The sequence below is a fragment of the Carettochelys insculpta genome, chromosome 14 (assembly GCF_033958435.1).
Source record: "Carettochelys insculpta isolate YL-2023 chromosome 14, ASM3395843v1, whole genome shotgun sequence".
Lineage (NCBI taxonomy): Eukaryota > Metazoa > Chordata > Testudines > Carettochelyidae > Carettochelys > Carettochelys insculpta.
This window is the reverse complement of record NC_134150.1, coordinates 40,841,133-40,854,456: the sequence shown is the minus strand read 5'-3', so window position 1 is coordinate 40,854,456 and position 13,324 is coordinate 40,841,133. Positions and strand designations below refer to the sequence as shown.

The 13,324-nt window shown below is 45.5% G+C and overlaps 1 long non-coding RNA gene across 1 annotated transcript in view; it reads right to left on the bottom strand.

The window, feature by feature from the left end:
- Positions 1 to 254: 254 nt before the first annotated feature.
- The window catches only part of LOC142020757 (uncharacterized), a 117,850-nt gene continuing 104,780 nt past the window's right edge, over positions 255 to 13,324 (bottom strand). Inside the window, exon 3 of the long non-coding RNA XR_012647492.1 lies at positions 255 to 282. This is a non-coding gene — a long non-coding RNA (uncharacterized LOC142020757). The remainder of the gene's footprint in view (positions 283 to 13,324) is intronic.

The window sequence follows — 13,324 nt, the reverse complement described above, 5'->3', positions numbered from 1 at the left end:
TTGGAGACACTAATAACTAATTGTGCTGGTAGGTCACAGCAAATAATGTTGTCAATGATGAATCATGCAATTCATTCCACCTTGTAATAATCATGCACTTTAAGTTTTTTAGAGCAAGGTCGTGACTCAAAGAGATATCACAGCAAAGGAGCTATGAGCAAAGGACACAGCTGAGTTAGAAAAAAAAAATAGATGGAAAAGAAAGAAATAATAGAGCCAACTCCTCTGTCACTTACCAATAAGTCTGAACCCTTTGTTCACCCAAACACAGCAATGATTTTACTGGAACAGAAAAAGAAAGGACAAGAGTTACTTATATAAATTAACATGAGAGTCCTCCACTGTAGCTCTCAATTTCCTACTCTTCAGCGGAGGTTGACATGGTGTCATCAAACGTGTGCCACCCCCTTCTAACATCACGCAGGAAAAAGCAAAGATCATAGAATCATAGGACTGGAAGAGACATCAGGAGGTCATTTAGTCTAATCCCCTGCTCAAAGCAGGACCAATCCTAACTAAATCATCCCAGTCAGGGCTTTCTCAAGCTGGGACTTAAAGACCCCTAGGGAAAGAGATTCTACCACCTCCCCAGATCACTCATTCCAGAGCTTCACCACTCTCCTAATAAAATAGGTTTTTCCTCCTAATTTCCAACCAAACCTCCCACACTGCAACTTGAGACCATTGCTCCTTGTTCCGTCACCTGTCACCACTGAGAACTGCCCTTCTCCATCCTCTTTGGAATCCCACTTCAGGTGGCTATCTGCTATCAAACCACTCACCCCACCCCACTCCCCCACCCTCTGCTCTTCCGTAGATTAAATAAAGCCCAAATCCCTCGGCCTCTCCTAAATCATGTGCTCCAGCCCCTTAATCATTTTCATCACTCTCCTCTGGACACTCGCCAGTGCATCAGATGGGACCAAGCTATGAAATTAAAATAATGATTGTAATAACACTGGGAATTGAAATAGCTCTATGTATATTTAGAGCACAGTACAGCCACTGGCTAGTCAATCCTCAGGATAGCCCTGTGAGGTAGCTAAGTAAGCATTGCACCGTTGTCCCATTTTACAGGCAAACTAAAGAGGGGGTGTGAACTGAAGCAACAGAGGGCAGAACTCTGGATTAGAACAAAACCCCCTGCTTCTGAATCCCGTGGCCCATGCCTCTACAGGGAGATCCTGACCACTCCAAACTTTGGAAGGCTTTTGGTTTAGCCCACAATAAAGCTAGCAGAGTGTCCAAGTGTTGTCAAAGCGTTTCTAAGTCTAAGGACGGGTGCCTTGTGCCCAGCATCACAGGAGGAGATGGTGATCCACAAGAAGTAAAAGAAGATAGAACACAGGCAGAAGAGGCAGAATTAGATCTTCCTGCCAGGTCCCCAGCCAGGGATTTTTTCCCCTCAGTCATAAATCTGTAGTCAAAGCGTAACCAAAAGGGTCCTGTACACTCAGCCAGACACACTGTGCCCTGCAACAACCGCACTTATGGGATTCTATACGAAATTGGGACAAAAGGTCATCTGGATCAATCTTGGGAATTACACACAGAGCATTTGGCTGCAGCGATTTGGACCCATAAGAAGCTACTTGTTTTGGGTGGTCAGAGGATGGATTTCTTTTTTCCTCCATCTTCTGGTTAAGCAGTTCTGACCAAGTTAGGAAGCTTGCGCTGGTTACTGCAGCTTTCAAAGGCTACCCTCGTACAGCGTACCTTGCTAGCATTCAATTCTCTGAGGCACATGCCATATATTGTTGGCAACTACCCTGAACATTCTCAAGTTCCCGGGACCACCAAATTTAATTATCATCATGCGATCTGCATGAGATGAATGTAACTACTTAAAAGAAAGTGTTACTGGCCTTTTGATGACACACCTTTTTTTTTCTGAGAAGAATTATGCAATAAAGCTTAACTATTATGAGATCACAGTGGCAGAAATAGAATCCAGAAGACCTCAGTTTGGCCATGCCCTGCTGTAGCCATTACAGATATTTGGCATGTATATTGTACTTCATATCTTTAAAGCACTTTATCAACTATGTGATCCTTGCAACGCTCTGGCACCATGTTACCCTCATTTTACAACTGAAGAACAGCACACAGCAGTATTAAGTGACTTGCTCCAAAGACACAGAGCATGAGTGTAACCACTGGAATTAGAACTTTGATATGGCTTGTCCTAGGCCCCCACCCCCAGCCCACACAGTCTTCCATCTGTGATCTACTGCAGAAAGTATTTGTTTTTCCAGGCTTAGAGAACTGGCAATGGGGTCTGGAGCCAATCACCAGCTCAAATCCAAGCCGAAGTGGTAGGAACCAAAAGCTGTTACCATCAGACTAAAGTCTGGTGGGTTATGTGCTGTGAATTGTGGAGAGGGTCTTCATCAGATTTCCTGTGGATTGGTGCCCACGCTGCTAAAACCAGTGCCATAAGTTGGCACCCTTGCTGGAATTCTCAGCAGAGAGACTGAGGGCTGTCTCTAAGCTAGGGGGTCACGTAGATGCATTGGAAGGTGGGGATAGGCTCCAGAGTGACCTAGACAAATTGGAGGATTGGGCCAAAAGAAATCTGATGAGGTTCAACAAGGACAAGTGCAGAATCCTGCACTTGGGGTGGAAGAATCCCAAGTGCTGTTACAGGCTGGGGATTGACTGGCCAAGTAGCAGTGCAGCAGAAAAGGACCTGGGGATTACAGTGGATGAGAGGCTGGATATGAGTCAACAGTGTGCCCTTGTAACCAAGAAGGTTAATGGCATATTGGAGAAGTATTTCCAGGAGATCTCGAGAAGTTGTTATTCCCTGCTACTCAGCTCTGGTGAGGCCTCATCTGGAGTACTGTGTCCAGTTCTGACCACCCCCCGCCCCAGTATAGAAAGGATGTGGATGCATTGGAGAGGGTTCAGTGGAGGGCAGCGAAAATGGTTAGGGGTCTGGAGCGCATAACCTATAAGACATTTGGACTTACTTAGTTTGCCAAAGAGAAGACTGAGAGGTGATTTGATAGCAGTCTTCAACTTTCTGAAACGGGTCTCTAAAGAGGATGGAGAGAGACTTTTCTCAATGGTGACAGATGACAGAACAAGGAGCAAAGGTCTGAAGTTAGAGAGATGAAGGTGTAGGTTGGATATTAGGAAAAACTAGTTCACCAGGAGGGTGGTGAAGGACTGGAATGTGTTGCCCAGAGAGGTGGTGGTATCTCTATCCCTAGAGGTTTTTAAGTCCCATCTTGACGTAGTCATGGCTGGGATGATTTAGATGGGGTTGATCCTGCTTTAGGCAGGGAGCTGGACTGGATGACCTCCTGAGGTCCCTTCCAGCCCTAGAATTCTATGATTCTATATCCTGCCAGAGGGACTCCAAGACCCTCCAGTTGAATCAGTTTGACAAGAGGCAGCCTGTGTGAGAGACCATGGGCACCAGCCTGGTGGAGGAACACAAGGCTCGAAGCTGTAATGCCAAGGCCTTTTCACTATTGTTACACTCCCTGCAAAAAGTGGATATCAACAAAAAAATAAGCCAGCATTCCAATCTAATTCAGTTGACACTTTAATTTTGGGCACATCTGGAACCAGGACTATGGGGAACAAAACAGCTGACAATGAAAACAGCTGGATGAGGATATTAAGAAAAAAAAGTCTGAATTCCATGCTGCAGCTCTTTGTCCTTTATTCATTAGGTTTGTTAAATACATAGAATGCAATTCGAAACAAAAGTGTTGTCTATTACTGTTCAGAGACCAAACATCTCTAGCCTTATCTAAAGCAGATTGTGCCAAATGAAAATGGATGCTTTTTCCCTGGAGAGCTTTGAGGATATAAGCATAACAGAACCAGAGACAGTTCATCTCCGTGTTGGCTCTTTTCACAATTAAATCCGTGTGCACATTTGTGCTGAAGATCTCGTTTGAAATTCAAGTAAATAGCTGCAAACCTCAAAACAGTAGAAACCACACTGCCTCCCAAAAATATGTGACAGCAATGCACAGGGATCCAATTGACAGGGGATAAGGAGGGAATGCAGTTTGTTTAAGAAACCTCTTCATTTTTCCCATTGATAATCTTGCTCCATTGGGGGGAAGAAAAACTTTCCCCTAGATCCAGGTAGAGGGGAAACACAATGAAGTCGTGATGTGAATGATGAAGGGTCTAAAAACCACACAGTAACAGAGACAGGAAAGTAGTAAGAGACAGCTTTTATTTTCTGCTGACTCTTCTTTCTGTAACCGCCATGATCCAAGGTGGTGTCAATGCTATTAACAAGGCTAACCAGGGAAGATACTTCAATTTCAGGGCTGCATGCAGTCTTTTCCTAACTTCCCACAATGCACAGTTATGATCTGTGGAACTCACTGCCCCAACATGTCACTAAGACCAAGAGTTTAGCACAATTTGCAAAAGAACTAGGCTTGTATAGGGATGGTAATGATACCCAGGGTTGCAATAAAATGGGTTTAAAAACGTGAGTTTTTGAAGAAACTGAAAACATACATCTACTAGGAGAGAAGAAAATTTTAATCATTAGGGTGCTAGCCCTTCTTCCTGCTCCACAGACTCCCTCTGTCTTGGGTAAGACCCTTCATTGTTTTGTGCCTCGGTTTGCCCACCTATAACTGCCCGGCCTTTCAGGTGTGCTCTGAAGTCTAACACATATTGTGAGTTGCTCAGCTCCAGTGAGGAAGGTTGCATATATACTTTAAAGAGATCTCTGCCTAACAAGAGGCCAGGACAAAAATCAAAACTTTCCCAGGGAAGGCTGGTGAGATGGATTCTGCTTAGGCCAGAACTGCTGGCAGTTCAAGGATATTTCTCCATCTCCTGAAGAACCTGGCATGGGACTAATAGTCTGATCCACTCTGAGATATAGGAGTTGCCTTCACATGGGGTGAGCTAACTGCCGGTGGATTTGTGGCCTTGCAATATCCTATACCAAGGGTTTATCTACATTGGGACATTGGAGAAAGTAAACTTATATTAACTAAAGCAAGAAGTTAAAACAGATTATTTCAGCCACGTTCAACACCTGACTGGATGCATGCTCTTATTGAGAACTGAATCAGGTTTCATTTGATTGAGTTTAATTCACTTCCTAATTAAATTAAGAGAAATCAAAGGAAGGCCCCTTTTAATTCTGAATAAATCTTTCCACAAAGGTGTTAAATGAACTTTAACAATCCACATTCAAAGTTAATTCAGGCTAATCTTCTGAGTGTGGCTGTGTAGACAAAGCCCTTCCACATGGTATTTGCAAAAGATGAATTGCAGGTTCCCAACCTCTGAGCTGTTCCTGACACCCCGGAATACTACTCTGTGCATTAAGGACATAATTTAAGATTCTTGATCTGTTTTGCCTTTCTCTCTTTCCCCCAGCTGGGCCACACTATGCCCCTTTCTCTGGATCTTTAACTCAAAAAACAAGCCCCTGCCCTGAATGAACACCAGTGATGGCCAGTTTGCATTTCCTATCGTAATCATCTAGGAAGGATCTTGACATCAGCAGCTCCAATCATGCTGATGTCCAGGAGGCCACACTGAGTTACCCCAGGAGAATTTAGCCCTGCTTATGCCATTCTACCTCACACCAGCAGCTGGACAAGTATCTTTCTGAACCAGTTCAAATCCTCACCTCAAAGCCAGGAGCAGGCCTGATCACAGGGAGTGTGGGGGCAACTGTTTTGTGCCCTGGCAGTTCAAAAGGGCTCAGGGTTCCCAGCCCTTGTTGCCACTACAGCCAGAGCCCAAGGCCCTTTAAATGGCTGCCGGAGCCCTGCTCAGCATGCTGAGGGCAGCACTAAGGAATTTCTGGAGGAGGCACGGCATGTTCTAGGCAGTGCCAAGCACCATTTGGGAGAGGGTAGCCCATGCCATGCCCCTTGACCCCCACCCTTTCTGGGGTCACAGAGCCACTGGCACCAGCCTCCACCCAAGCCGGCTTGGGTGGCAGCCCAGCAAATCTGTCTGCCCCAGTGGCCTGGAGCAATTTATTTCCCTCGTCTCACAAATTAGCTGAACATTTTATAATGATTAAAAGATGTTAATAAATAGTGTCACAATGTAAACTCGTGCTAGGTGCTGTACAAACACACAACAAAAAGCCACTCCCTCAACTTGCTTGTCTGTTGTGCTCCTGGGCTAGAGGGATCGATTAAAAAGAAGCAAAGAATCAGTTTGCTTACAAGAAAGTTGCAGAGAAAGACCGCAAAGAGTCACGACTTCTCGTTTCACTCTCCCGTATGCGGCTCTACCAATGCAACACGCTGGGTTCTAGTCCCGCTTGTGCGCCAGCAGCAAAATTGTCACCACAGGTCCAAGTGCAGGCATGATGTCAGGTCGGATTGCAGGGACTGTCCAAAGCAGGAAGACACAGATGGATTTTCTGATCCCCAAGGGAGATTTTAGTCTTGACAGTTAGAAAAATGTATATTTTTCACTGGCAAATGGAGTGTGTTTAAGTGGGAAATAACTGAGGCCAAAGCTCTGACCACAGTGCATAGCTCCAGCAGTCACAATGTGTGCCGAAAAGTTCCTCGTGGGCTGAAGGGCGGGAAAAAGGAAACCTTCCCCCTCCCATGCTGTTATTCCAGCGTCTAGGCTGGGTTAGCTTCCCAACACTCGCATGCCCTGTACTCGGGGGCGGAATGACTGGTGAAGCTACAAGGGAGAGAACCTACAAGAGTGCAGGGTAGGGCACCTTGCACGGGAGGAACCCCCACCACACAGCTGGGATGTGAAGAAGATACAGAGGCGTGCACCCCACTGTAGGTTCCACGAAGCCTTCCCGAGACTCGCAACTGACCTGCACAAGTTCTGCTAAATGAAGGCCCTTCACAGCCAGGGTATACATAATCCCCTATGGCCCAGGACAAGAGGGCAGGTAATTTGGGGCCAACCCACTCTTGCATTTAATGCACGTAATAATTGTCCCAGTAATGCATGTCCTCAGGACATGACAACTCTGCCATGACAGACAGAAGAGCTGCCTTTCCATCTGGTAAACCGTATTCTGAACAGGGCAGACCCTAAACGCCCTCAGCGAATGAATCTTTTCTTTTGGAGGCTCTCTTTCTAGGAGACAGTATTTCATCATCAAAGGGTTTTCCCATCGTGCTTGGAACATGACTAGAATGAGCAATCTCCTTTGGGAACTTCTCTCCCTCCTGCCCTTCAATCCTTGGCTACAGGTGACTACATAAGCCATGGAAAAAACCCCATGCGAAGTCGTTTTACAGTCACTCACAAAGGAATTATGGCCTTTGGTGTAAGGGGAGCTTTGTGCCATGGGAGAACTACAGCCATACGCGACTACGGATGCCATGGCAGGACTCTGCGAGGGCCTGTATTTCCCATAGGAGAACTATGTCCTTGACCATACAGGACTATATATGCCATGGGAGGAACCCACAAAGCTGTTTTATTGTCACTCACAAAAGAGTTCTGGCCTCTAATGTAAGGGGAGCTTTTACAAAAGTGAAAATATTAGTCAAAAGTCCATGGGAATTGGCTGCTTAATTCCAGTTGGTGCATTTGAAAATCTCCCCTTTTGTCATTAGGTTTTAGTGGAGTTAGCTTGGCAAACATCACCATTTATGTTTCCTGGTGGGCAAGAAACCCCAAGCAGCCCAAATCAAGTATAAATCCAGCCTTACCTCCACACATGCTCTTTGGAAGATGCATGCTTCAGAACCATAACTACTCCTTCAGGGCCCTTCCCCACCCAAACAGCTTCTGCCCAGAAGAAAAATAGCTCCCCAGGCCTTTCAGAAACGAGGAAGTGGGGCAAAGAACTGCGAGGAACAAAATATTTAATATCATTAGTAAACTCACAAAGAAACTTTAGACCCAACTTTGGGTGAACTCACTCTTGCATTTAATAGCAGCAGGGCCAAAGGCCACCATAGGTCAAGTTGTGGGGGTCCCAGCTCCATGACCCCGGAAGGGGTGGAGCCTCATTGGAAGGGGCAGGGCCAAAAGAGCACAGCACTCCTCCCACCCCCAGAAGATGGAACAATGCTCCTGCAGTCTTTCAGAGGGGATCCTGGCCACTGCCATTACTCCTGTGGCACCAGCAGTGGCCAGGAGCTGCAGCCCCTTTGAAAGGCTGTCCCCCTATGCAGTCGCCGCCTTTGCCACCCTTGTTGGCGGGCCTGCTGAACAGCAGTGCACACAACAGTGACGCACTGCAATTCCTCCATGTGGGTGCTGTGGGCATGAAGTGAAATGCTCCTGCTTTGTAGCTGCATAATCCTATTCGTACAGGACTCCATTAATGTGAAGCAGGAGCCTTTCAGTTTTCAGGTGCTGTGGCCACCTGGGCAGCTTCCAGCTCAGCACATGGGTGCACTTTGCTATTCCCACTCCCAAAGTCTGAATCGCAAGGGAGTGCAGATGTAGCATGTGGCTGACTCTGCTCACCAGCAATACTCACTTTGTCTCATAGCCAAGTGAGATAGCCCTGGGCTTGCTGCCTTGTCAGTCCTGCTCTTCATTCTTCTGTCTTGGTTACAGAGCTCAGCAATGTGCAATGAGCGACTTCCTGAGGAGACCCGCATCATACTCCATGTTTGCCCATAGAATCATAAACTACAGAACTGGAAGGGACCTCAAGAGGTCATCAGTCCCAGACCCCTGCACTCACAGAAGGACCAAGCACCATCTGTATCATCCCTCTAAGATATTTGTCTAACCCATTCTTAAATATCTCCAATGATGGAGATTCTACAGCCATTCTAAGCAATGAATTCCACTGCTAAACCACCCTGAGAGTTAAGAAAGTTTTACTGATGTCCAACCTAAACCTCCCTTGCTGCAATTTAAGCCCATTGCTTGTTGTCCTATCATCAGAGGTCAAGGAGAATAATTTTTCTCCCTCCTCCTTGTGACACCCTGTTAGAGGCTTTAAAGTTGCTACCATGGCCCCCTCAGCCTTCTATTTTCCAAACTAAACAAACCCAATTCCTTTAATCTTCTCTCAAGGTCTCTGTCCCATTATCTAAATCATTGATAAACACTGAACAGAATTGGCCCCAAAACTGACCCCTGTGGAACCCCAGTTGTTATTCCCTTCCAGCCTGACTGTGAACTATTGATAACTAATCTCTATGAAAGATTATCCAACCAGTTATGCGCCCCGCTGATAGTAGCCCCATCTAGGTTACATTTTCCTAGTTTACGTTTGCCTCAGAGCCATAACTCCTTTATGAGTGACTGTAAAACAGCTTTGTGTGGGGTTCCCCCCAGCATACATAGTCCTCTGTAGCCAAGGTTGAAGTGGCAGGAGTGAGAATGGTTCCCAAAGCAGACTGCTTATTCTACTCATGTTCACAGCATCATGGGCAGACCACGTGGGCAAAAGAGCTGCTCCCTTGGGGCAGCTCAGTGTGATCAGCCATGGCAGCATGCTGCCACCATACCTGGCAAACCTAGCCGTAGTTTGGGGGCTCTGCTAATTAGTTAAGTCCACTCTAGGGCCTGATCACGCTCGGGCAGACCCAGCAAGACACCCAACAGCTGGTGGCTTTGCCCATGCTCTGAGCGTCCTTGTCATAGTTGTTCGCTGCTCTAGGCAAACTGCTGGGACTGAAAGCATCAAAGGCAGGTCTGATGTGGTCTGATGAAAAAATGCTGGAAATCAATGAGCCCCTTCTGTGGAAATACAGACCTTTATGGGCAAACAGGGTAGCAGCTTATTGCTTTTAATTTACATTCACAGCTTCCTGTACCTTTGCATGCATAAGTGGTCTGAAAATTTCCCTAAGCCATTTATTTACACCACTTTCTATTTCACTTAAAACAGCTGAGCGCCTCGAAGGATATTTATTTTGATGCTTCTCAAGACGGAGACCCCCGTCTGGTGTCAGGAATATTTGGGTCTAGAAATTACAGCTATTAAACAGGCATGATTTGAGACTAGATGTAAAGGAAGAAAGATGAACCCTTCTCTATGGCGGCATCAGTTGTAGGGCACTGAAGCCAAGAGCAAGGAAAGGTAGGCAAGGCCTGTAAACTACAAGAGTTTGTTACAAGATAAACCTCCTTACTCTATTGCTCATTGGCTGTGTGACACTAACCAGTCACATCACCCTCCTGTGCCTCCATTTCTAAACCACATATTAAGAATGACTATACTGGATGAGATTAATGGTCCATCTACCCCAGCATCCTGTCTTCCAACAGCGGCCAGTGCCAGGTGCCTCAGAGAGAATGAAGAGAAAAGGTAACCATCAAGTGATCCAGCCCTATCGCCCATTCCTAGCGCCTGGCGAACAGAGGCTAGGGACACCTGGAGCGTGGGGTTGCATCGCTGAACATCTAGTCTATTTACATTTGAATCTCTTTGGGCAGGGACTCTTGCACTATGTGTGCACAGCACCTAATGCAATGGGTCTTTAATCTCAGTCAAGCCCTGTAGGTGCAACCACAACTAATAATAATAGACAGTAAAAGAGCCTTCAAAGTAAGTTTTTGCGTTGGTACTTTGCAGGAACTTACTCTTCGCTCTGGTATGTACCTTGTGCATCACTGAAATGTTCCCCTTACCGTCGCAGAATGGTTTGCTGTAACTGCTTTGGGATGGATCAAAGACATTTTCCCTCTGAAGCCTCTCACATTCACACACAATGTTCTTTTTGTCTGAAGTATTTAATGCTTCTTTACAAGAGAACTCACCCACATGCAAAGTCTGAAGAAAGCTGGATATGCATTTATAAGAAGCAAGTCAAAACCAAAACCCATTATTCAGATCTCTTCTTCATAACAACTTCTCCTTTCCCTCCACCCCACTCTAGACCCATAGGTAATGAGTCAAATGAAACTCAGAGCTAAGGGTCCCTGGTTTATCCAAACCTACCGCTCATTTCAGCCATCTCCATATTATGTGAGATTCATACGTAAATACCCTGTATTCGCACCCAACAACCCACTGAAATCTTCTTTGTACAAAACAAGCCTCACAAGGTATCATTTGAGAACTAAGAACTCACTGGTGGCAAAACACAAATCGCAACATTATATGCAAAGTTAAGAACATCAGTGAAATTACAACTGAAGTATATTTCCCTGACAAGTCTGGGGAGAGAAGTAAACTTACTTCTCAAAGGCAAACTGTCACCCCTAGCTAGCGTCACCCAAGCTGACTGGCAAGCATTTGTGAAGAGGCCATTCTTTGGATGCAAAGGGAAGCAGGAGCAGCTTGATTTGTACTTTAACGAACAGCTTCTTTCACCATGACACTGCATGCTTCTGTCCTCACTACCAAAAGGAACTTTCTCTGGCAGTTCACAGTCTGAGGATTGGGACCCCAGAGTGGGTGGTAACCCTGTTTTCGTGGGGTTGCTCAAGCTGGAGTTAGACTTGTAGGGTTTGGCGCAGAAGCCAAAAACTGAGCCCCATTACCTGGGGCCAAAGCCCAATGGCTTTACCCCACGTTGGCAGGGCTCGGGGTTTGGCTTCAGCGCTGGGTGGCAGAACTCAGGCAGGATAAGGCTTCAGGTCCCCTCTTTGGGTCCTGTGATAAAATTTATTGTCAGAAAGGGGTTGTGATGCAACAAAGTTTGAGACTCCCTTGTCTAGGGGGACTATAAAAGTGAGGGGGTAAAACACACCTGGCAATCTCTCGCCCTCTTTCACTTAAGACAAAGGATCTAGTGTTTGAATTTTGAGTTGGGTTCTGGCCTGAGAATCTGGTCAGTTTGTTCAGTTTAGTAACTAAAAAGCATTTTATCTATTTCTTTTGTAACCATTTCTAACTTTAATGCCTTGTAGTTGTACTCACGTAAAACTGCTCACTTGGTGGCGAAATAAGCTTATTTTATTCTTTAATCTAAACTAAACCAGTGTTGTATATAAACTGAATTGTTTGGCAACTCAAATTAAAGCAGCAAACTTTTGTATATTGGCCACTTAACAGGGGCAGCAGACCTGTACTTTATTGTCTGACTTGTGGAAAGTCCTGGGAAGCCAGAGAGTAGCTTGTGTTTGCTGACAGGCTGCTAGGCTCAGAATTTCTGGATCAGAGTGGTAGCTAACTGAAGACCCCATGGTGTGATCTACACGCTGTTAGCAAGAGGCCCAGGTTGGGAGCTATGGCAGCAAAGGATGCAGGATAGATGGGAACACAACCTCTCCCTGATCTGGAGTGCACCCTGGAATATGTTAAGCATAATTTCCATTTTCATATTTTAGCTCCTTTTCTACCAAATTAGTCTCATTTTAAGTACCAGTGCCAACTTATTTGCTCTATTTCCTGCAGCATTCCAACAGTATAGCAGCACTTCTGTATTGCAGCACTATTCAGCTAATCTGTCTCTCACAGTGACAAAAGATGGAGATCCATCAACTTTTTTCTGAAGAAGTGGGTCTGTCCCACGAAAGCTCACCACCTAATGAATTATTTTGTTAGTCTTTAAAGTGCTACATGGCTGCTTTTTGTTTTGCCTTTCACAGTGTTCTTAGCCTGAGCTTGGAGTATAGAAGTGTAGGCTCACTTCCCCATCTATTAACTAGTCAGACATTTTTTCCTTCTCCATGATGAGTTCAGCAATCAACTCTCCTTTCTTTTTGATGCTTATTCAAAATGCAAAAACCAAGGCTGTATTTTCCAAGTTGGGCAACCACACATGTAAATTCAAGAATATCTATCAGGGGCACAAACACCCAAAGTACACACACGTCCACACATCAGATATGTATGTGAATATGCCAGCTGGGTGTCAGACTAGATGTACCTCATACACAAAAGCCTGCAACCTGTTCATATATTTCCCTATACAGCCACACCCAACACTGAAAGCGTAACCCTTATGTTTTCTCTACTGGAGGGACGCAGTAATGCATGGAAACTTAACTCTCTTCAAAACATCCTACCATGTTTCTATTTAGTTCTCTTGTGGGCAGCTGTATTAACACCAACCTCTTCCTCATCTCCTTGTCTTAATCTTTAGCTCGCTTTTCTCATTTTAAATTTCTAAATTCTGCATTTAGAAAATCCCCATTGTATGCCAGAGTCCTTTCCCCAGACATCAGTATTTAGTCATGTCCTGCTTCAAATCACAAAACATTATGGACCAGTCGGTAGGGTCAATTACAGGTTGAACCTCTCTGATCTGGCACCCTCTGCCCCGATTGGTGCTGGATGAGAGAATGTGCTGGACCATGGGAGGTCATTGTGTCTAACAGCATTACCAACACTTCCACTGCTTACTGGGCTCTTGGAAGATGTTTAAGGCTAAATTACAGCTAAACAACAGCACAGAACACTGAAAGCCAAGACTAGTGGCTAGAAACAAACTTTTGGGGAGCACAGAAAGCATGGTCACACCCATAA